The sequence below is a fragment of the Suncus etruscus genome, chromosome 14 (assembly GCF_024139225.1).
Source record: "Suncus etruscus isolate mSunEtr1 chromosome 14, mSunEtr1.pri.cur, whole genome shotgun sequence".
In the NCBI taxonomy this organism is placed as follows: Eukaryota; Metazoa; Chordata; class Mammalia; order Eulipotyphla; family Soricidae; genus Suncus; species Suncus etruscus.
In genome coordinates this window covers 34950829-34973462 of record NC_064861.1, presented here as the reverse complement: position 1 = coordinate 34973462, position 22634 = coordinate 34950829, and positions in this window count along the sequence as shown.

Sequence of the window (22634 nt, the reverse complement as noted above, 5' to 3'; positions counted from 1 at the left end):
ATTTTTAGGGGATCGGGCACACCCAGCAGTGCTCAGAGGTTACTCCTGACTTTTCGCTCAGAAATTGTTCCTGGCTAGGGGGCCCATATGGGATGCTAGGGATCAAACCAGGTCCATCCTGGATCTGCCACATGCAAAGTAAACATCCTAGCGTTGTGCTATCATTTTGGCCCTTCTGGTTTACTTTTGATCACTTAGCTTTTATCCAAATTTGAGATTATTTTTCATATTCGTTTCATAGAATGACAAACATTTTGAATTTTGTTTACTTCAATGCTGGAAATTTTTGCCATAATATAAATGTTATTGGCTTTTTTTTGTTACCATACTGTCAATCATAGGGCTTCAAGCATACTACTTATTTTAACACTACACCAGATGTCCACTTACCTCCATCATTGTTTCCTCCTAGCCAACATTTCTCCTACCTCTTTTTCCCTTTGGTGACCTCAGTTCTGTAAAGCAGTTCTCAGATTCTTCTGTATCTGACCATTTGTTTCTTTATATGCCACATATGAAGAAATTATTCTTTATTGGACTCTCTTCTTCTTACTGACTTCACTCTGCATCCTCTAGTTCCATCTATGTAGTGGTAAGCAGATTTTGTTCCTTATTATTCCACTGTGTATATATACACCACAATTTGTCTACTTTTGATCTTTTTTTCCTGTTGTTGTTTATTTTGTTTTGGGACCATAAAGGCTATGGGAGATAAAACCTAGGTCAACCATATGCAAAGCAGACACCCTGGCCACTGTAATGTCTCTCTCTACAATATCTAGTTATTTTTTCTTAGAAGATTCTAGGCTTGTTTCCAGATCATGGTTATTCTGAATAGTGCCACAAACTTTAAATATCTTTTGAAATAGTGTTTTGGGGTCTTTGTGGTAGATACAAAAAAGTGGAACTTTCTAGTGTAAGCAAAACAAGACATCAATAGAGAACATAACCCTTCTGTTAACTGGAAGAAAATAAATGATAAGCTACAGAAGTGACAGTACATTCGACTACTTAGTCTCCTTTTAGAACACAATCTCCTGTTCTCCATACTTATTTCTAGATATGCAATTCATTATGTTTTAAAAGAGTATATGTACATAGTTTTATAAGAGTGTAATGTCATTATAAAAATATCAAATATTACAAAGCAAAACTTTCTTTGATTACAAGTAATATGTTGTTTTCAGATTATCATATTAGTAAATACATTTCCATAATTTTTGTATTTAAAATACAATTTGAAAGTGTTTGTGGGCCCGGAGAGATAGCACAATGGCGTTTGCCTTGCAAGCAGCCGATCCAGGACCAAAGGTGGTTGGTTCGAATCCCGGTGTCCCATATGGTCCCCTGTGCCTGCCAGGAGCTATTTCTGAGCAGACAGCCAGGAGTAACCCCTGAGCACCACCAGGTGTGGCCCAAAAAAACAAAAACAAAAACGAAAACAAAACAAAAAAGTGAAAGTGTTTGTTTATTATCTAGACAAAAACAAAATATTGTTATGAAAATTGTTTCCTTAACCTCTTCTCTATTCCTACAATAAATCCTTGAATAATTTCCCACATCAAAGTTGTTGGGGTATACATGTCCATAGGTGATGTCAACCCCTTCTTATGGAGGGGAGAGGCACCAAGGTTTGGTCATGGGTAATTGCCCTAAAGTAACCCCAGTACTTGCGGTATGTGAAGATGTTGTCTTATAGTCCGATATTTTGGGATATGTGAACTGGAGGTAGAGAGAAAGGACTGGATAGCTTCCCACCAGAGGGGCCCAGAGGGCCACCCCCCCCCCCTCTCAGGTGGGGGTCCGCTGCACAGGTACACTACAAGTCTAGATTAAGAAAAGGAGGTAAATCTGGAAATAACGAAGTGAGGGTAAGGAGCTAGAACCAACAAAGTAATCTCCAACGCAGACAAAACCCAAGTTGCTAGGTACAGCACAGGGACTCGAGACACCTGTGTCCTTGAGCACGTCACAAAGGGAGTGGTCACGTGCGGGGTGTGGGGGCGCCCGTCAGGGAATAGGGCTCAGACATACCTAGTCAGCTGGTGCAATAGGTACTTGGCCTCTACTTGGCCTTGGGCTTTGCTAAAAGGCATCTTGGAAGGGAAGCCCATCTTGCTAAAATATCTCAATCCACCACAAAATGTTGACTGTGTTAGAAATTTTCACCCTCACCGTGGGAAAATAGAACATTCCTAGTAACTACCAATTGGTGACTTATTTAGGGGGCTGTTGCCCCTTATCAATGAATGCAGATGACCCCCATTTACTAACAAATAAATACATTCTGCTTTTTTTTTTTTTTTTTATGAGAGTGGTGTTAGGACCACACCAGTGCTGGTTGGTGTTTAATTGTGGCCAGGGAATATAAAAACACAACACAAAAATGCCCTCTGCACTCCTATATTAATTGAAGCACTATTTACAATATCTAGTATCTGGACACAATCCAAGTGCCCGACAAGAGATGACTGGCTAAAGAAATTGTAGTACAGCTACACAATGAAATACTGTGCAGCTGTTAGGAAAAATAAGGTTATGATATTTGCTTATATATGGTTGGGAATGGAGATTATTGTGCTGAGTGAAATGAGTCAGAGGGTGAGGGATAAACAGAATAATATCACTCATCTGTGGGATAGAAGGAAAATAAAAGACAATATGGGTATGATATTCAGAGGCAATTGAGATGAGATTAGGAGGACCAGTCCATCATAGAAAGCTTGATCCAAAGAGCAGAAAGTACAGTTTGAGTAGTGTAGGTTCTACTATGAAAGGAATATGCATGGCACTCCTTCATTAACAGTAGTGCAAGCATCAGAAGAGAAAAAAAAGGTCAAAAAAGAAGAGAGAAACAGTGACAAAGAGAGAGAAATAAAATGTCTACCCCAAAAGCAAGCAGGAGAAGGTGGGTGGGAGGGAGCAGTTCCTTGAGGGAAAATGTAGTATTTATTATATGCCTTTCTGTTTAAAACCTCCAATAATATCTATTTTTCTATATAGATGTAAAATAGGATGATGTTGAGTTTTATTTCTTAACGTTAGATAAATTTAAAATATATTAAAAGATGTTGAGTGTTAAGAATTTGATTTTGTGTCACATATAACAATCTGGTAAAAATAATAATTCATTTATTTTATATATGAAGTATAACTATTGCCTATAGATAAAAAGAAAATTTATTTCAAGATATGCAGAAAATACACTATATCAAAGCAATGGCAAAAATAATCCAATGATGTGTCTATGATATAACTAAATTGGAAGATTTTATAATATAACATCTGTTCTCATAAGTCCTAGGAATATCAGGTATATTTATAGTGTTCAGTTCTTTATTTTATTTTATTTTTTTTTTGGTTTTTGGGCCACACCCGGCGTTGCTCAGGGGTTACTCCTGGCTGTCTGCTCAGAAATAGCTCCTGACAGGCACAGGGGACCATATGGGACACTGGGATTCGAACCAACCACCTTTGGTCCTGGATCGGTTGCTTGCAAGGCAAACACCGCTGTGCTATCTCTCCGGGCCCAGTTCTTAAGAAGAGTGCTGTAAATTGAAGTCATTTGGTATTATAAATAAGATTAGGAAAGATGATCTTATTGAAGACAGAGCAACTGTTGCCTATATAGGATAGTATTTTTCACTCTCGTTCCTTTAGAAAAGATTTATTTAAAGCATTGTGATTTATAGTTATTCATAGTTAAGTTTTAGACATACAATGTTTCAGCACAATCCTACCACTAGTGTCAACCACCCAACATTGTTCCCAGAGTCCATCCCAAACTCCCTACCAGCCTTCCATTTTAGCAGACACCTTAAGTTTGATTGGAGCTCATTTGGAGCTCATGATTTCAGTGCTGTTGACAATGTGATTTTGAAATTTAGTTCAGTCCTTCCTTAACCTTCCTTCAATGTACCTTCCACCAATACCTGAATCCCCTTGACCCATGTCCCTCATTACTTAGAATCTTTCTTTCTCTCCACTCTCTTTCTTTCCTTCTCACTATTAGGGAGCCAAGAATGTTCTAGGCAACCCTCATTTAAACCATTACAATCCTTCACACAATTGTAAATACTACATAAAAGTGATTTTATCTGTATTTATTTTTCTTCTGGCTTACTTCATTTAAGATATCTTCCAGTTACATTCACGATGCATATAATTACATGATTTCTCATTCCTCGAAACTATGCAGTATTCCATTGTATATATGTAGCACATCCTTATCCATTCATCTATTGTACATTAGTTGATTCCAACTCTGAGCTATTGTACTGCATGGTGCAATAAATACTAGTATGCATACATATTTTTGCATAAAATGTTTTTGGGGATAGATAACCCAATAGTAGAATTGCAGGGTCATATGATAGCTCTGTTTTAAGTTTACTGAGGATCCTTCCATTTTCTTCAATTGGAGTTGAACCAGAAAATATTCCCACCAGCAGTGAATGTAGAGCTCCTTTTTCACCATATTCCAGCCAACACAGAATATTCTCAGTATTTTTAATATGTGAAATTCATATTGGTATATCATGATATCTCATTGTTATCTTGACCTGAGTTTCCCTATTAAATGATGATGAACATTTTTTTTATTAATAATTTTTATTTTGACCAAAGTGGGTTACAAATCATTCACAGTAGTATTTTAGGTACATAATGACATTGAATCAGGGGCATTTCCACCACCAATGTTGTCCTCCCTACACCCCTGTTTCCAGCATGCATCCCATATCGCCCCTCCTTTGCTCCCTGGGTTGCTAGTATAAGTGGTCTTTTCTGTGTCTAGCTTGTTGTAGATTGGGTATTGATTCTGTTGTATTTGGCTTTGGTGTTTGGTATTTAAATCTGATCATTTTTTATTTCTACTCAATGTTCATATGACTCTTTTGTCTTGGTGACCTCCATTATTTCCCCTCAATTTGTGAGGCAGAACAAGATGGTTTTCATGTGCCTGTTGGATGATTTTAAATACTTTAATTTCCATATCAATCTGGATAAAAAGGAATAGTTAGACAAAATTTAGTCAGGGGTTACTACTGGCTCTGCACTCAGAAATCACTTTAGGCAGGCTTGGGCTATAGAACCTGGGTTTGTCCCAGGTTGGCCACATGCAAGGCAAATGCCCTACCCATTGTGCTGCTATCACTCCAGACCCATATTCTAACAATTATTATTCATAAAATATTTGATTGACCTGTTTATTTAAACATTAATTAAGAAAGAAATAAAGAGTTCACTCACTGTTCCATTAAAGCCAGAGGTCTATATCCTCTGGATCATCTATAGTGAAAATTGAAATCTAAATTGGAATTTAGTTTTTTCTTCAGATCTGCTTCATTTTAGGTTATTTTATTTTTATGTTTATGGTATGTATGCAGTATTTATATTTTATCCATTTACATATAAAAACATTCATTAGAAAAAAACCACTGAGAAAGTGTTTAATATGATATAATCAGCCAAAAAACAGTTGAAGAAAACAATTTTGTGGGGATGTTTTCCCAGGAAGTGCTCAAGAGGCCTAGACTCCCTTACTGGCAATTTTCAAACAACTAGCAAGGTGACTAAGTGTGATGACCAGAGGTTGTAGTGCTACTTGGACCAGAGAATTCCAAGAATTGCCCAGATAAACTCAGTAATCAGTGCTCAGTGGCCTTCAAGGATACACCCAGTGATTCAGTGGGAACAACATGTTGCCAAAATTGCACTAACATTGCCTACATGCAAGGCAAACCTGTTAACTCTTGTACTAACTCTCTGTTCCTATAATCTCTTTTGTATTTGTTTTGGAACTGCACCTAACAGTGTCTATGTTTTACTTCTAGCTCTATGCTCAGGGATCCCAGAGGGACCAAATGGCATACTGAGAATCAAACCCAGGTTTGCCACATGTAAGACAAACACTACCTTTCCAGCCCTATATGCTCCCATAATTTAGTACTTTCAAATTGTTTATATAGAAATAACAATAATGTTCTTAAGTTAAATTACAAAAATTATTATACATTGTATTTATATAATTATATATTATTTTTATAAAATTATTATACTGTCATTAATATTATATTTTGCCATCTTATATGTATGATTGGTTCATTTATTCTTTTGTATGAATTATATTATTTTTACTTACTAACCAATTTTCTAAAAGTCACACTCAACTGTTTTGCTTTTCTCTAACTTAATATTATTTCAATATTTAATAACACTTATTTTTAATTTATTCCCTTTGACATTTAAATATTTTATTTTTCAATGTATACTTATTTATTTCTCACTCTTATTATTCAATAAATATATTAATAGATATATTATTTGTTACACAATGTCCTGTATAAATGGAAATAATGGGGAAATGTAACAATAATGAAAAGTTTTTAATAGACCAAAATCTGAATAATAAATATAATATGATTTTGAATAAAAAACATGGGGAGTTTTAATTACCTCTACCTTTCCAATATCATTTAATAGATTTCAACATTTGTAAAACTATAATATGAATTTAGCCAGACCAGCACAGTGAGGTGAACATGACCTCATCCTGTCAATGATGTACATTTCTTCTAGTCAATGAAAACCAGCACAAAACTACAAAAACACAATACAAAGGTCATCATGGAGAAACAATGAAGACTCCACCATACTTAGAGAATGAAGATGGTAGATCTGAAGATTCAAATGGTACTGGCCACCGGCATAACCTCTCTGATAAAGACTGATAAAGTGAGCAAACGCATTCTTCATTTCTAACACTATTTTGTGTGTTTAGCTTTTCCTTTTTTTTTTTATTGTGACTTTTGCTCTGTGCTTTATATTGCCTACCTGTGCTTGCATACTCTCTTCTTATTAATTACATTTCTTAGTATAGTAAAAATTGTTTTAAATTTCCAATCTGATAAATCTAGTGATCTACCATACCTGCTCTAGCTTTCAAATTGTAAGTTTTTTCTTAATAACTAGAATACTCTATTACTTAAAAGAAACTGTTGTAAGTAGGTCTTTAGCACATTGTGGAGGGAATGAACGTTTTATCGTCCTGTTTGTATTTCAGTGTCTGTTTTTGAATCTGTGCCTCCAGACTATAAATTTCTCAATTATGTTTCTTTCATCCTTATACAATAGACGATGAGCAGAGTGAGTGGTGTTGAGATTTCAATTTTTCTCCCAGACTAGCTATCCTCTCATAATATTACAGCAGATTATACTCTGTTTAACATTACTGTGAGGAACTAGTCACATTTCTTGTGGTAAAAGTCACAAGAAAATGTGTGTTTTTCATAGAGATTTTAACACCTAGTCATGTCCATTCTGAGCAATGAATCAATTGGCAATCCTCATTTCATCATAAATTTTTCCCTACAGAGATTACAGTAGTAGTATTCCACTCTCTTGTGGTTTTTCTCCCTTTTGGGAGAAAAGTACCTTATGACGTTAACTGTTTTGACTTAATAATTTATCAGTTTGATAAACATTTTACATTTTTCCATGGGGCTTAACAAGCAAAATTCAGAAGGCCCTGGGTTCCCACTGAGAATTCTCAGTAAGCCTACTGATTCAAAGACAAAGTACAACCAACGTTGTGATAGATCCCTGACCCTACAATGTAGGCGCTAACAAGACAAGAACAATGCTAGGGGCCTTCAGGGTTGCTCCCAGGAATGTTAGGGGACCATGTAATGGCAGTAATTGAAACTGCCACTCTTTTCTAATCAGCCTTATCATTGTCCTCAAGAATACAAATATTGGCCAGTGAGTGAGTAAGAAATGGCTGGATGTGGGGGTTTCCAGGCAGAGTGCTGATTGCTCTACCTGCAGAGTCTCCACCCGGCTGTGCTTCTTCTGAGGAAACTGAGCACCTGAAGGGAGCCCTGTCCTACCCTTCTCTGTCTTTCCTGAACTCTGGAAGCTCTCCTCAGAGCCCTGGGAAGCGAACCCCAAAGAAACTACATTTGGAAGCTACCCAGCGAGCCAGAAACTGAGCACCTGAAGGGAGCCCTGTCCTACTCTTCTCTGTCTTTCCTGAACTCTGGAAGCTCTCCTCAGAGCCCTGGGAAGCGAACCCCAAAGAAACTACATTCGGAAGCTACCCAGCGAGCCAGTGACTCTCCTCAGAGTCCTGGGAAGTGAACCCCAAAAATACAGCATTCTGAAGCTGCCCAGCGAGCTAGTGAAAACTACGCCTGACCAGTCGGGCCCGACTGTGAAAAACTGTGAGTTCTGCCTGTGTGTCTCTCTCTGGTATCCTGTTGCGTTAACCTCCTGAGAGTGGGCTGAAAAGAGGCTCCAGAAGGCACTTAGCTCCACTTCGCTACGCAGCCCTATGCTCTTTCTAAAAAAAAGAACACCATCACAAGAAGAAAAAAACCACACTAAGAACTGTGCTGGATCACAGAAGCAAGAATTTCTCTCCAGACTGTCTTCTCTGCTGCGTGCTCGGGCCTAAGATTTGATCCTGTGTGAGGCTTCATCCACGGAGAACTCCCCTACCTTGGAGGCAAGTCGGCCCATCCAGAAAGGGTGGAGCCAGAGAAGTGTGTTGCCTGCATCATATAACCAATGAATACCACCACAACACGTAGAAAAACCCACAATACAAGTGTGACAATGGGGAAACAATGCAAGCCAGCATCAGACATAGAGAATGAAGATGACAATTCTGATGACCAGTTAACGACCAACCAACTAATCAATCTCTCAGATAAGGACTTTAGAGTAGCAATATGGAATATGCTCAAAGAACTCAAAGAAACCATGAATAGAGTAGAACAGAACACTAATAAGAATCAAGAAAATATGAAGACAGAAATCACAAAACTCCAAACTGAAATAACATGTCAACTAACAGGCCTGAAAAAATCAGTAAACGAAGTGAATGACAAAATGGATAAGCTCTGGGACAGGGTATCAGAAGCTGAGAATAGACTTGGTGCTGTGGAAGATGAGATACATAACAATTCCATACAACAGGAGAGATTGGAAAAAAAACTTAAAACAAATAAACAGACAATGGAAAAATTAGTCAAAGAATGGGAACAGATGAAAATAGAGGTCTATGATAAGATCAACAGAAACAACTTAAGAATCATTGGAGTCCCAGAGACCCAGGAAGAAAATTTCCAGGAAGAATCAACGGTCAAAAACATCATTAAAGAGAAACTCCCAGAGCTAAAGAATATATGTGATCAAATCCTGCATGCTCGAAGAATACCAACCAAAAGAGACCCAAGAAAACCACCCCAAGACACATCCTAGTCACAATGACAAATCCCACAGATAGAGACAGAATTCTGAAAACAGCAAGATCAAAAGGGGAAATTACATTCAAGCAAGCATCCTTGAGATTTACAGCAGACCTGTCACCAGAAACACTCAATGCCAGAAAGCAGTGGTGGGATATTGTGACAAGACTGAATGAAATGAATGCTTCACCTAGAATACTGTACCCAGCAAAACTCACTTTCCGGTTTGACGGAAGAATACATGGTTTCACAGACTAAAAACAGCTCAGAAACTTTACAGACTCAAAACCAGTCTTAAGAGAAAAACTGAAAGACCTAATTTAAAACAAGACTAACCAAAAGACACACCAAATTTCGATATAAAGATGGCATTAAATCCCAGGACAATTCTTTCTCTCAACGTCAATGGACTAAATGCACCAGTTAAGAGACACAGAGTGGCTAAATGGATCAAAAAACTCAATCCAACCTTCTGCTGCCTACAAGAAACGCACCTCAATACTCAGAACAAGCATAGACTCAAAATAAAAGGCTAGAGAAAAGTTATCCAAGCAAACAACACCCATAAAAAAGCTGGAGTGGCCATACTAATATCAGATAATGCAAACTTTATACTCAGGAAGGTTGTAAGGGACAAAGATGGACATTTTATATTAATCAAGGGGTATGTAGAACAGGAAGAAATAACTCTCCTAAACATATATGCACCAAATGAGGGGCCAGCAACATATTTAAAACAACTGTTGACAAATTTGAAAAACAATATCAATAACAACACAATAATTGTGGGGGACCTCAACACTTCTTTGTCAACACTGGACAGGTCAACCAGACTGAAACCCAACAAGAATATACTAGACCTGAGGAGAGAAATGGAAGAAAGAGCCCTAGTGGATATATACAGGACACTCCATCCCCAGAAACCTGGATACACATTCTTCTCCAATGTACATGGGACATTCTCCAGGATAGACTACATGCTGGCACATAAAACATACCTCCATAATATCAAGAGGATAGAAATTTTGCAGACTACCTTCACTGACCACAAGGCTCTGAAATTATTTGGGAACTCCAAAGGGACTCAGAAGAAAAACTTTAACACCTGGAAGTTAAACAGCCTCATACTCAATAACCAGTGGGTCCGAGATGAAATCAAGGAGGAAATCAAAAGGTTCCTGGAAACAAATGACAATAAAGACACAAACTCTCAGAACTTATGGGACACAGCAAAAGCAGTACTGAGAGGAAAATTTATAGCTTTGCAAGCACACATCAGGAAGGAAGAAGGAGCTTACCTGAGTAGCTTAATGACACAGCTAATAGAACTAGAAAATGCTCAACAAAAGGACCCAAGAATAGGAAGACAGAAGGAAATAACAAAGCTGAGAGCAGAAATCAACGAAGTGGAAACCCAAAAACAATCCGAAAGATCAACGAAAGCAGAAGTTGGTTCTTTGAAAAAATAAACAAGATTGATAGACCACTGGCAAACCTAACAAAGAAAGAGAGAGAGAGAAACTTGATAACTCGTATCAGGAATGAAAAAGGAGAGATCACTACTGATATGACAGAGATTCAAAGGGTAATCAGAAACTACTTTGAAAAACTCTACGCCACTAAAAATGAGAACCTGGAAGAAATGGATAAATTCTTGGACTCATAATCTTCCACGGTTGAAGGAAGAGGATGTAGCATATCTAAACACCCCCATCACCATTGATGAAATAAAAATGGTAATCAAAATTCTGCCCAAAAACAAAAGCCCAGGCCCAGATGGATTCACTAATGAATTCTTTCAAACTTTCCAAGAGGAACTACTATCAATCCTGGCAAGACTCTTTCATGAAATTGAACAAATGGAAACACTCCCAAACAGCTTTTATGAAGCCAACATCACTCTAATACCTAAACCAGACAGAGATGCTACGAAAAAAGAAAATTACAGACCAATATCGCTGATGAATGCAGATGCAAAGATCCTCAACAAAATCCTGGCAAATAGGATTCAATACCTCATTAAGAAGATCATCCACTACGATCAAGTAGGTTTCATCCCAGGAATGCAAGGATGGTTTAACATCCGTAAGTCTATCAACATAATACACAACATCAACAACAAGAAAAATAAAAACCACATGATTATATCAATAGATGCAGAGAAAGCATTTGACAAGGTCCAACACCCATTCTTGATCAAAACTCTCAGCAAGATGGGAATGGAAGGAACCTTTCTCAATATAGTTAAGGCCATCTACCACAAGCCAGTGGCAAATATTATCCTCAATGGAAAAAAACTAAAAGCCTTCCCTCTAAATTCTGGCACAAGACAAGGCTGTCCTCTCTCACCACTCCTATTCAACATAGCACTGGATGTACTTGCTATAGCGATTAGGCAAGAAAAAGATAACAAGGGAATCCAGATAGGAAAGGAAGAAGTCAAGCTCTCACTGTTTGCAGATGACATGATGCTCTACTTAGAAAACCCTAAAGACTCTATCAAAAAGCTTCTAGAAACAATAGACTCATATAGCAAGGTGGCAGGCTACAAAATTAACACACAAAAATCAATGGCCTTTCTATACACCAATAGTAATAAGGAAGAAATGGACATTAAGAAAACAACCCCATTCACAATAGTGCCACACAAACTCAAATATCTTGGAATCAACTTGACTAAAAATGTGAAGGACCTATACAAAGAAAACTATAAAACTCTGCTCCAAGAAATAAGAGAGGACACGCGGAAATGGAAACACATACCCTGCTCATGGATTGGCAGGATTAACATCATCAAAATGGCAATACTCCCCAAGGCGTTATACAGATTCAACGCTATCCCTCTAAAGATACCTATGACATTCTTCAAAGAAGTGGATCAGGCACTTTTGAAATTTGTTTGGAACAATACACACCCTCAAATAGCTAAAGCAATCATTGGGAAAAAGAATATGGGAGGAATTACTTTCCCCAACTTTAAACTTTACTACAAAACAATAGTTATCAAAACAGCATGGTATTGGAATAAGGACAGACCCTCAGATCAGTGGAATAGGCTTGAATACTCAGAAAATGTTCCCCAGACATACAATCACCTAATTTTTGATAAAGGAGCAGGAAATCCTAAATGGAGCAAGGAAAGCCTCTTCAACAAGTGGTGTTGGCACAACTGGCTAGCCACTTGCAAAAAATTGAACTTAGACCCCCAGCTAACATCATGTACGAAGGTAAAATCCAAATGGATTAAAGACCTTGATATCAGACCCCAAACCATAAGATATATAGAACAACACATAGGCAAAACTCTCCAGGACATTGAGACTACAGGCATCTTCAAGGAGGAAACTGCACTCTCCAAGCAAGTGAAAACAGAGATTAACAGATGGGAATATATTAAGTTGAGAAGCTTCTGCACCTCAAAGGAAATAGTGCCCAGGATACAAGAGCCACCCACTGAGTGGGAGAATCTATTCACCCAATACCCATCAGTCAAGGGGCTAATCTCCAAAATATACAAGGCACTGACAGAACTTTACAAGAAAAAAACATCTAATCCCATCAAAAAATGGGGAGAAGAAATGAACGGACACTTTGACAAAGAAGAAATACAAATGGCCAAAAGACACATGAAGAAATGCTCCACATCACTAATCATCAGGGAGATGCAAATCAAAACAACAATGAGATACCACCTCACACCACAGAGAATGGCACACATCACTAAGAATGAGAACAAACAGTGCTGGCGGGGATGTGGAGAGAAAGGAACCCTTATCCACTGCTGGTGGGAATGCCGTCTAGTTCAACCTTTATGGAAAGCAATATGGAGATTCCTCCAAAAACTGGAAATCGAGCTCCCATACGATCCAGCTATACCACTCCTAGGAATATACCCTAAGAACACAAAAATACAATACAAAAATCCCTTCCTTACACCTATATTCATTGCAGCACTATTTACCATAGCAAGACTCTGGAAACAACCAAGATGCCCTTCAACAGACGAATGGCTAAAGAAACTGTGATACATATACACAATGGAATATTATGCAGCTGTCAGGAGCGATGAAGTCATGAAATTTTCCTATACATGGATGTACATGGAATCTATTATGCTGAGTGAAATAAGTCAGAGAGAGAGAGAAAAACGCAGAATGGTCTCACTCATCTATGGGTTTTAAGAAAAATGAAAGACATTCTTGCAATAATAAATTTCAGACACAAAAGAGAAAAGAGCTGGAAGTTCCAGCTCACCTCAGAAAGCTCACCATAAAGAGTGATGAGTTTAGTTAGAGAAATAACTACATTTTGAACTGTCCTAATATTGAGAATGTATGAGGGAAATGTAGAGCCTGTTTAGAGTACAGGCGGGGGTTGGGTGGGGAGGAGGGAGACTTGGGACTTGGGTGATGGGAATGTTGCACTGGTGATGGGTGGTGTTCCTTTTATGACTGAAACCCAAACACAATCATGTATGTAATCAAGGTGTTTAAATAAAAAAAAAGAATACAAATATTAAAAAATTACATTATATAATTGGCTACAGTTTATAAAATCAAGTTATTAATTTTGTAATTATTACTGTAAAAGTAAGAACTTTAGAAAATTACTAGAGGGATGTTAGTGTAGTCTCTGATTCTTTAACCAGGATTTAAGACAATACTTTAGAATATTGAGATAAGGGGCCGGCAAGGTGGCGCTAAAGTTAAGGTGTCTGCCTTGCAAGCGCTAGCCAAGGAAGGACTGTGGTTCGATCCCCTGGCGTCCCATATGGTCCCGCCAAGCCAGGGGCAATTTCTGAGTGCTTAGCCAGGAGTATCCCCTGAGCATCTAATGGGTGTGGCCCGAAAAAAAAGAATATTGAGATAAGTATCTTTATTAACTCTCTAGTCCTGTCCTTTATATTTTCATAAGTAATGATTGGAAAATCTCAGAAGCCTTGTTTCAACTTGTATTTGCTTTATTCTAGAAAATTATGCTCGAAAACTTAGTTATATTATTTTCACCAATTATGGTTTCCCAGAGTTGCATTCTGAAATGCTGATATTTTCACAAGTGTCAGATAATAATTGGTAATCTCATTTCTTTACAATTCTACTTCTTGCAACTTTTATTAGTACCAAATGACACAGCCTATTATATCTAGCTTAAGCAGAAAATAACAGTATGTTTAGTCCATACTGCCAGAATTGAAGGCAATGTAAGAAGAAATGGTGACACTATATTATGAAAGCAGTGATGCTCCTTGCTATGAACCTATCACCAGAAAACATCTATATATTCTGGGCACTTGTTTAAATTTCTACTTGTACTAAATCTTAACTCAGTATCTTTCTCATTCTATCTCTTTTTCCTCTTTCTCTGACTCCCTATTAGAATGAGGCACCCCTTCCTTCACATTATTTATATCTGAATTATATTTTATGATTTAAAGTTACTTTGTTTTGTTTTATTTAAGTACTGTGGTTACAGAATTGCTCATAGTGGGGTTTCAGTCATAGAATGTACACCACCTTTAATTAATGCAACTTTCCTACCACCATTTCCCACCACTTCCGTCTCTCTCTCTCTCTCTCTCTCTCTCTCTCTCTCTCTCTCTCTCTCTCTCTCTCTCTCTCTCTCTCTCTCTCTCTCTCTCTTACACACACACACACACACAAACACAAACACACACATCTGTCTCTGGAGCAAATCCTTTGCTTCTTTCTCATTCTATCTCTCTCTGTCTCTATTTTTGTCTGTCTCTTTCTGTCTTTCTGTCTCTCCAAACTGCTGCATAGTATTCCATTGTGTAGATGAGCCACATTCTCTGTAGTATATCATTACTCATATCCTGTCAGGCACCTGTGTTGCTTCCTGATTCTGGCTATGGTAAATAGTGCTGTGATTAATATAGGAGTACAGAGGGCATTTTTGTATTATGTTTTTATGTACCTATGGCATACTTCTAAAAGTGATATTTCTAGATCATAAGAGAGCTCATACTGTTTTCCAGAAAGGCTAGTCCAGTTGTTGAACACAACAACAGTGAATCTGAGTCCATTTCTCTCCACATAAATGCCAGGACCAGTTGTTCTTGATCTTTGTGATGTGTGCCAATCTCTATGGTATAAGATGATACCTCATGGTTGTTTTGATTTGCAGTCCCTTATGATTAGTGGTGTAGAGAATTTTTTCATGTGCCTTGTTGGTCATCTATTCTTTCTTAGTTCCATTTTTGGATGGGTTAGATGTTTATTTTTCTTGTAAAGATTAACAGTGCCTTGTATATTTTAGACATTAACCCTTATAGGGTGAAAGTTTCTCATGTCCTTTTTCTGTTTTGTTTTGGTTTGGTTTGGGGCCACACCCAATGATGCTCAGAGGTTACTCCTGGGTATGCGCTCAGAAATTGCTCCTGGCCAGGGAGACCATATGGGGCACCGGGGATCAAACCAGGTCCATCCTGGATCTGCAGGAATGCAAGGCAAATGCCCTACCACTGTGCTATCCCCAAGTTTCTCATATTCTATGGGTAGCCTTTGTATCCTAGTCACTGTTTCCTTTAAAGCAGAAGCTTCTCAGTTTAATGTACTCTCATTTGTTTATCTTGGCTTCCAATTGCTTGTACAGTTTGATCATTGAAGATAACTTTTGCTTTATGTCATGGAGTGTTATGCCTATGTTTTCCTCTATGTACCTTATGGCTTCAGGTCTGTTATCAAGATAATGGTGTTTTAGCTTTAGCTATAACTTTTAAGTGAAGAAAAGTATTTAATAGTAGAAGAAGATATAAAGATAAATGTTAGATATGAAATAAACTTAATAAAATAACTATAATTTATAAACATATTGAGTTTATAAAATGTAAGAACAATGAGCACAATGCAAAAAAAAAGAAAAGAAGATGCTGTATATTTATTTTACATACTTTCTCCCCAAATTTAGTCTTATAAACTTTTTACTTTTTTCTTCTTCTGAGCCCCTTTCCCTTACTTTGACCAAGTGCATCTTTTCTAGATAGCTCTTTTGATAATAAAGTGGTAGTTTTATAAAATAATATCTTTATTTAAGCACCATGATTACAAACATGTTTGTAGTTGTGTTCCAATCATAAAAAAAGAACACCCCCTTCACCAGTGCAATTTTCCCACTATGAATGCTCCCCATTTTCTTCCTTCCCACTTCCCCTACCTGTATGTGAGACAGGCATTCTATTTCTCTCACTCACTAACATTGTCATGATAGTTGTTAGTGTAGTTATTTCTCTGTTACCCCCCACTTAAAGAAAGCATGCACCAGACGTGGCTTTTTTCCTTTCTGGTGCAGTGCCTTCCTCTGAAAAGAATTATTTGCCAAACGGCCCGCTCAGAAGTCAATCATTTGACCCTTTGCGTGGATTATTGGCTGTAATTCCAACATGACTGTAACATTACATTTTTCTCTTTATTTGGCCACTATAGAAAGCCTCAGCTTTCCTACAAACAAAGAAATGTCAGTACCAAAACCCGCCAAAAATTCCCCGCTGGCTAGTTTATTTGTGACTCGTATTTCTAGTATAGCCTGGCGCCAGCAGCTTGTTTTTCTGAGCCTAGCTCTATGATGGTAAACAATTTTTTCCATCCCCCCTAAAATCTATTTTCTGGCAACTACATAAACATCATAAATATCTGTCTCTCTCCTCCTGGTTTCTTGAAAAAACCTGCTTTTTGCTAAACCAAAAACATCTCTAGCTCTTGTTTCACAGCCCTCTAGCAGGGGTCTTTCTCACCTATAGGATAGTCATTTGATATGTAGATTCTAGGCCTGTTTTCCCATTGTACTGCTCTCTGAGTCTTTTTTCTCCCTGATGTTGCATACCAGTTTGTGCTTAAAAATGTCATTGGCTAAACAGTAAATTTGTCTCTCATCCCTTGGACATGGGTCCCCATACAATTCATTTTGTGTGGTCTCATTTATTTCATTTTCATATTTTATATTCGTCTGCCCTGTGTACCCACTTATTCCTAGTGAGAATTATCTAACCCACTAAGGTTTTGCTTAGGGACGCTAACACGTCTGCAGCATCTAACTGTACTCACTATTTGTGGTAAGCTTCATATAGTGACCTGTCATTACAGTCTTCATATCTATTGTCTCTGGATATTATTACCATACTGTCCTATATTTTTCTTAAATCCCACAAATAAGTGAGACTATTCTGAATCTCTCTCTCTCCCCCTGACTTATTTCAGTCAGCATTATAGTTTCTATGCCCATCTATGTATAGGAAAATTTTATGACTTTATTGTTTTCTGACAGCTGCTTAGTATTCCATTGTGTATATGTACCACAGTTTCTTTAGCCACACATCTATTGCCGGGCCCCTGGGTTGTCTCCAGATTCTGGTTATTGTAAATAATGCTGCAATGAACATAAAAATTCAGAGGAAATTTTGTATTGTGTTCTTGTGTTCCTAGGATATATCCCTAGGAGTGGTATGGCTGGATCATATGGGAGCTCAATTTCTAGTTTTTTGAGGAATCTCCATATTGTTTTTCACAAAGGCTGAATTAAATGGCACTCCCACTAACATTGAATGAGAGTGAGTACCTTTCTCCCCACATCCTCACCAGCATTGATTGTTCTTGACTTTTGTGATATTTACCAGTCTCTGTGGCATGAAATGGTACCTCATTGTTGTTTTGATTTGCATCTCCCTGATGATTAGTGATGTAGAGCATTTTCTCATGTGTTGCTTGGCCATCTGTATTTCTTCTTTGAGTAAATGTATGTTTATTTCTTCTCCCCCCACTATTTGATGGGATTAGATAGTTTTTTTTCTAGCTTAGTTCTGTCAGTACCTTGTGTATCTTAGATATTAGCCCCTTATTTAATGGGTTTGGGGTGAATAATTTCTCCAATTTTATGAGTGGTTTTTGTATTCTAGTCACTATTTCCTTTGAAGTGCAGAAGCTTCCCAGTTTAATATAGTCCCATTTGTTTATCTCTGCTTCCACTCATTTGGACAATGACATTTCCTCTTTGAAGATGCCTTTAGTCTCAATGTCATGGAGTGTTTTACCTACATGTTCTTCTGTATACCTTATGATTCCAAGTCTAATACCAAGGTCTTGAACCCATTTGGTTTTGATCTTTGTGTATGGTGTTAGATGGAGATCCAAGTTTGCTTTTTTGCATGTTCTTTTTACTTTTTGGATATAACTATTTTTCTTTCTTCTAGCATAAAAGATGACAACTTTTACGGTAATGAAGTTTGTAATACATTTTTCAACTAAGCTCTTTGGTTACAACTTAATTAAAGTTACAACTTAATTAAAAGCTAAACCATTACAATTTATTTTTCATGCATACATATACATAAACATTTGTTATATATATTTTACAGATTCAGTTACATGAGCCTTTTATAGACTTTTTAATTTCGTGTTTGGGCTAAAAGTAGTACAGAGATTTAATTAAAAAAATAGTACAGAAATTAAGATGCTAGCCTGGGCTTGGCTAACCACAGGTTTATCTCTAGCACCTCATTTGAAACTCTGAGCACTATAGATGTTATCTTTGAAAACAGAGCCAAAATTAAATCCTGTGCACCACCAAGGTTTTTTTCCACAAACGCCTTAAGAATAACCCCCAAACAAGATGTGTTTGTTCACTAATGATGCTAGATCTTGAAGAAGTAGTTATAAAGCTACAGCTTCATAACTACAAAGGGAAACAGAGCACAAATTAGAACGCCATGTGCATGTTTCAAAATCTTGTGAGGAAAAATTATAATTTATGTCTATCTTGTTTTGTTTTGTTTTCAAACCACACCCAGAAAACTTCGGGGCTTACTCCCTGTTTTGTACTCAGGCATTACTCCTGGCTGGAATTGGCAGGGATACATACTGTGTCAGTATAGAAGGGGGTCAGATATGGGCAAAGCAAGCACCCTACCTGCTGTACTCTTGCACCTCATGTCAATTCTTGTTGCTTTTGACCTTACTGAAAATGATATTCTGAACACCTTTTGTTGTTGCAGAGCCCAAATTTTGCTTAAAATAACTAAAAAAAAATTGGAGGTAAATTTAGAAAAGCTAGAACAATAACAGATCCAAATAGCACTGCTCTATGCCTTTGAGCTGATTCAGCAATCAATAACAATTAAGTCAGTGACAAAATGGCTACTTTTTTCTTAGTCTTCTAAAACTTGTATTTTTCTTTGCTCATCCTAATTGGATCCATACCAACAAAAGTATTTTAAAGTGACATAATTCTGGAGAGACAAATTGATAGTTTCAAAGTTATTAGTTTCTTCATAATAATAATCCTTCTATTGGGGCCAGAGCAGTGGTGTAAGCGGTAGGGCATCTGCCTTGTATGTGCTAACCTAGGACAGACCACGGTTTGATTCCCTGGCATCCCATATGGACCCCCAAGCCAGGATTGATTCCTGAGCGCTTTGCCAGGAGTAACTCCTGAGCATCACCTGATGTAGCCCAAATTCCAAAAAAAAAATTAATTCTTCTATTTAAAATTTTTTATTTTAGATGCTAGGCAGTAGAACAGAATGTAAGACATTTGCCTTGCTTGTGTCCAGCCATCCCTGGCATCATATATGGTCCCCCAAACTCATCAGGAGTGATCCCTTAGTGCAGAGCCTGTAGTAACTGTTGAGCACTATTGGGTAACACTCAACTCCCCAGTATTACTTTTAACAATACATTTTTTATTTTAATTTATTTGAAATCTTTAACTTATGCTGTCATTTTATCTATACAATTAGACAAAACTTTTTAGTATTTACCACATAATATTTCTCCTTGTATATAATAGAATGTATTGAGCTAAAAAGAGTCACCATAAAATCTCAATCAGTAAAATATTTTTAAAAGTAAATAATGTTATTTTGGTTTTTGGGCCACACCCAGTGATATTCAGGGGTTACTCCTGGCTTTGCACTCAGAAATTATTCCTGGCTTGGGCATCATATGGGATGCTGGGGATCGAACCGCAGTCCGTCCTAGGTTAGTGCATAAAAGACAAATGCCCTACTGCTTGCGCTACCACTCCAGCCCCAAAAGTAAATAAAAATTTTAAATGTATCTTTAAGTAATAATTTTAGGATTTTCTATGTAGTTGTCATAATGGCATCTTAAAAAATCATTTGCTAATGATAATTTTTTTTTTAATTTTTTTTTATTTAAACACCTTGATTACATACATGATTGTGTTTGGGTTTCAGTCATAAAAGGAACACCACCCATCACCAGTGCAACATTCCCATCACCCAAGTCCCAAATCACCCTCCTCCCCACCCAACCCCCGCCTGTACCCTAAACAGGCTCTACATTTCCCTCATACATTCTCAATATTAGGACAGTTCAAAATGTAGTTATTTCTCTAACTAAACTCATCACTCTTTGTGGTGAGCTTCCTGAGGTGAGCTGGAACTTCCAGCTCTTTTCTCTTTTGTGTCTGAAAATTATTATTACAAGGGTGTCTTTCATTTTTCTTAAAACCCATAGATGAGTGAGACCATTCTGCGTTTTTCTCTCTCTCTCTGACTTATTTCACTCAGCATAATAGATTCCATGTACATACATGTATAGGAAAATTTCATGACTTCATCTCTCCTGACAGCTGCATAATATTCCATTGTGTATATGTACCACAGTTTCTTTAGCCATTCGTCTGTTGAAGGGCATCTTGGTTGTTTCCAGAGTCTTGCTATGGTAAATAGAGCTGCAATGAATATAGGTGTAAGGAAGGGGTTTTTGTATTGTATTTTTGTGTTCCTAGGGTATATTCCTAGGAGTGGTATAGCTGGATCGTATGGGAGCTCGATTTCCAGTTTTTGGAGGAATCTCCATATCGCTTTCCATAAAGGTTGAACTAGACAGCATTCCCACCAGCAGTGGATAAGAGTTCCTTTCTCTCCACATCCCCGCCAACACTGTTTATTCTCATTCTTTGTGATGTGTGCCATTCTCTGGGGTGTGAGGTGGTATCTCATCGTTGTTTTGATTTGCATCTCCCTGATGATTAGTGATGTGGAACATTTTTTCATGTGTCTTTTGGCCATGCGTATTTCTTCTTTGTCAAAGTGTCTGTTCATTTCTTCTCCCCATTTTTTGATGGGGTTAGATGTTTTTTTCTTGTAAAGTTCTGTCAGTGCCTTGTATATTTTGGAGATTAGCCCCTTATCTGATGGGTATTGGGTGAATAGTTTCTCCCACTCAGTGGGTGGCTCTTGTATCCTGGGCACTATTTCCTTTGAGGTGCAGAAGCTTCTCAGCTTAATATATTCCCATCTGTTAATCTCTGCTTTCACTTGCTTGGAGAGTGCAGTTTCCTCCTTGAAGATGCCTGTAATGTCCTGGAGTGTTTTGCCTATGTGCTGTTCTATATATCTTATGGTTTTGGGGCTGATATCGAGGTCTTTAATCCATTTGGATTTTACCTTTGTACATGATGTTAGCTGGGGGTCTAAGTTTAATTTTTTGCAAGTGGCTATCCAATTGTGCCAACACCACTTGTTGAAGAGGCTTTCCCTGCTCCATTTAGGATTTCCTGCTCCTTTATCAAAAATTAGATGGTTGTATCTCTGGGGAACATTTTCTGAGTATTCAAGCCTATTCCACTGATCTGAGGACCTATCCTTATTCCAATACCATGCTGTTTTGATAACTGTTGCTTTGTAGTACAGTTTAAAGTTGGGAAAAGTAATTCCTCCCATATTCTTTTTCCCAATGATTGCTTTAGCTATTCGAGGGTGTTTATTGTTCCAAATGAATTTCAAAAGTGTCTGATCCACTTCTTTGAAGAATGTCATGGGTATCTTTAGAGGGATGGCATTAAATCTGTATAATGCCTTGGGGAGTATTGACATTTTGATGATGTTAATCCTGCCAATCCATGAGCAGGGTATGTGTTTCCATTTCCGTGTGTCCTCTCTTATTTCTTGGAGCAGAGTTTTATAGTTTTCTTTGTATAGGTCCTTCACATATTTAGTCAAGTTGATTCCAAGATATTTGAGTTTGTGTGGTACTATTGTGAATGGGGTTGTTTTCTTAATGTCCATTTCTTCTTTATTACTGTTGGTGTATAGAAAGGCCATTGATTTTTGTGTGTTAATTTTGTAGCCTGCCACCTTGCTATATGAGTCTATTGTTTCTAGAAGCTTTTTGATAGAGTCTTTAGGGTTTTCTAAGTAGAGTATCATGTCATCTGCAAACAGTGAGAGCTTGACTTCTTCCTTTCCTATCTGGATTCCCTTGATATCCTTTTCTTGCCTAATCGCTATAGCAAGTACTTCCAGTGCTATGTTGAATAGGAGTGGTGAGAGAGGACAGCCTTGTCTTGTGCCAGAATTTAGAGGGAAGGCTTTCAGTTTTTCTCCATTGAGGATAATATTTGCCA